The sequence below is a fragment of the Grammomys surdaster genome, unplaced genomic scaffold (genome assembly GCF_004785775.1).
Source record: "Grammomys surdaster isolate TR1022 unplaced genomic scaffold, NIH_TR_1.0 63, whole genome shotgun sequence".
Classification (NCBI taxonomy): domain Eukaryota; kingdom Metazoa; phylum Chordata; class Mammalia; order Rodentia; family Muridae; genus Grammomys; species Grammomys surdaster.
This window is the reverse complement of record NW_021604565.1, coordinates 30486783-30489734: the sequence shown is the minus strand read 5'-3', so window position 1 is coordinate 30489734 and position 2952 is coordinate 30486783.

The window sequence follows — 2952 nt, the reverse complement described above, 5'->3', positions numbered from 1 at the left end:
CCCTGGGGGGGGGGGGATGGGGTAAGGGGACAACATATGAAATGTAAATAAAACATCCAATAAAAAATATGGCTGCCAGCCATCGATACCATAGGTTATCTGAACAAAAGCGATTGACTTGGATGATCTTACACATTCTTTTCTCATTACTTTTTAAGTACAAATTGATGATGTATCCAAATGGAATTTCCCTGGAGTCTCAGATATATTCTGTTTTCCCAAACTTCATTGTCCAACAGCATCTGCTACTATACACACAGTCAATCTGGCTGGACTGCTCCCCACCATGTTCCCACATCTACCCAGAAAAGGGTCTGTTACATCCTTAAATCTGTATTTCCACAGTAAATTTAAGCTCCTTGATTGATTCTTGAAAAACCCATTGGCAAGACAAATTCTTAAAAAAAAAAAAATGCTGTAAAAAATTTTTTCATCAAGAATTAAATTCCTTATAAGGAAGTATTGTGTGGGGAACCAGGATTTTCAGTCAGAGGACCACCCATACAGTAAGATCTTCTTCAGCAAAGCACTGGAGAAATTATCAACTCTATTTCCTACCTCCGGGCAAGCCATCATCTAAGCCATCCAGCTCCTCAGACTATCCCCAGGCTTCTGAAGGGATCTGGGAGAGCCACAGCCTTCCTTCACACTCATAGCCTCTTTACTGAGGAAAGCTTTTCATTTCCAGAAACCAAAAAGCTTCACAGAAAACTAAGTCTCTACCCATATAATTTTTCCCAAAGACCAAAAAAACCCATAAAAATAAATATGTACAAAAAGTGTGGTTTATGTCAAAGCTGGTAAATTATATTTAAAAAATTTTTCTGCTAAGTATTAAAATGCATCATCTCAATAAATTTTAATATTTTAGCCAATAATATATCTTTATTATGGAAAATTATAAAAGGAGAAATAAAAGAATCACATAGAATTCAATGCCTTAAGCAGACACTAGAAGTCTTACATAAAACTATTTCCTCTGCATATAAGGAGCTCAAAATATTTCATAAGGATGAGCTCACACTTCAACAATTTATGACTCTTATTATCAGTGACTATTATGACATCATTTTACCTATTTATAAATGGATGTCTTTATCATAATTTAAATTAAGTATATATTAATTATACAAAATGATCACTTTCATTATGACATCTTCAAATATATAATGTACTTTGTATAGTTTTTTTCTAACTTAAAATATATTTTAATCAATTAAATTTGCTGTTATGTTTAGTTTTTTGAAGCAGGTTCTCAGAGGCTGAGAATATGGTGACAGAATACTTGCCTCGCACACACAAGGTTCTAGATTTAACATCAAAAAATGAAAAAATGAGAGAGCAAAAAAGAAGGAAAGAGGGTACAGAGGGGGGAGGGAGGGAGGAAAGAAGGAAGGAAGGAAGGAAGGAAGGAAGGAAGGAAGGAAGGAAGGAAGGAAAGGGAATAAAACGAAACTAGAGATTCTTGTTTAGCCCAGGCTGGCTTTGCTAAATTGACTACATAGCTGAGGGTAGCCTTGAACTCCTGATCTTCAAGCTTCCTTGTCCAGGGCATGTGCTACCGTGCACAACTTTAAAATGTATTAGACATTGAGTGACCCAAGATAGGATAGCCTGACAACTTTCCCACTGAAAACAACCCAAACCTATAAATAGATTTAAATAAAAGACCTCAACATACCCTGGAAATTGACCTTTATTTGATAGCCTTAGGAGACCCTCACTGAGAGCTGATGAACCAATGAACTGAGAGCCTCCACCATCAATAAAAACCTCCATACAGCTGCGCTGAGCACATGATAAGGATTTCTTCTGCATCTTAAAACTGGATGAATGATGCTAAGAGATTCCCACTGCCCATGGAATCTATAACCATGAGAGGTTGAGGTAATGGCTCAGTCAATAAAGTACAAGCATGAGGACCAGAATCTTTAGAGCCCACATTAAAAAAAAACCACACACACAGTTGACCATAGCCAGGCAATGTGGGGACACACCTTTAATCCCAGCACTCAGGAAGCAGAAGCAGGTGGATCTCTGTGAGTGTGAGACCTGCGAAATCTATAGAATGAGCTCCAGGACAGCTAAGGCTACACAGAAAAAATCTGTGTTAAGAAACAAAATTGACACAGCCCTATATGAGTGTCTTTAATCCCAGGACTGAAGAGGTAAAAGACAAGAGGATTTCTGAAGTTTACCAGCCTGCATTCAATAAGAAACACCATCTCAAAATATAAGGCAAAGAGCAAATGAGGAAGGCACCTGATTCTGATTTGGAGCCTCCACATATATGTTCACACATATGCATTCTACCCACCCGTATACAATGCACTCAAAACACCCAAAAGGCTAAGAGTTATGTTAACTTGATCTCTGCTTCATGGTGACCACTTAATGGTTTACACTTAGCAGAAGTAAACGTGGCCATTCAAACACTCAAGAAATAGAAACTAGAGGATCAAGGCTAGCGCTGACTATATAGAGAGTTTGACATCAACCTAGGCTACATGAATCCTTGTCTCAAAACAACAACAAAATGAGAAAATACTCACGGAAACATTGGAAATGAAGGCCATCCAGAGATGAGTGTGGTACATTCAAGTATCTGACACAGAAGGATTATGAGTTCCAGATTAGTCTGGACTCTACAAAGTATAGGATCTGCCTGTCTACTACCTGTCTGCTTGTCCATTCTCTCTCTCCCTCTCTCTCTCCCTCTCTCCCTCTCCCTCTCCCTCTCCCTCTCCCTCTCCCTCTCCCTCTCCCTCTCTCTCTCTCTTTCTCTCGTGCGCGCACGCGCACACACACACATTGAAGCTAGACATTTCTATCAGATACTCAAATACACAAGAGCACCATCATAAACTTTTTTATTATATAATATTTATAAATAGACAGACACATTAATACCCCACACTAAACAAACAAATAAAAATGTGAGAAGCCATGGCA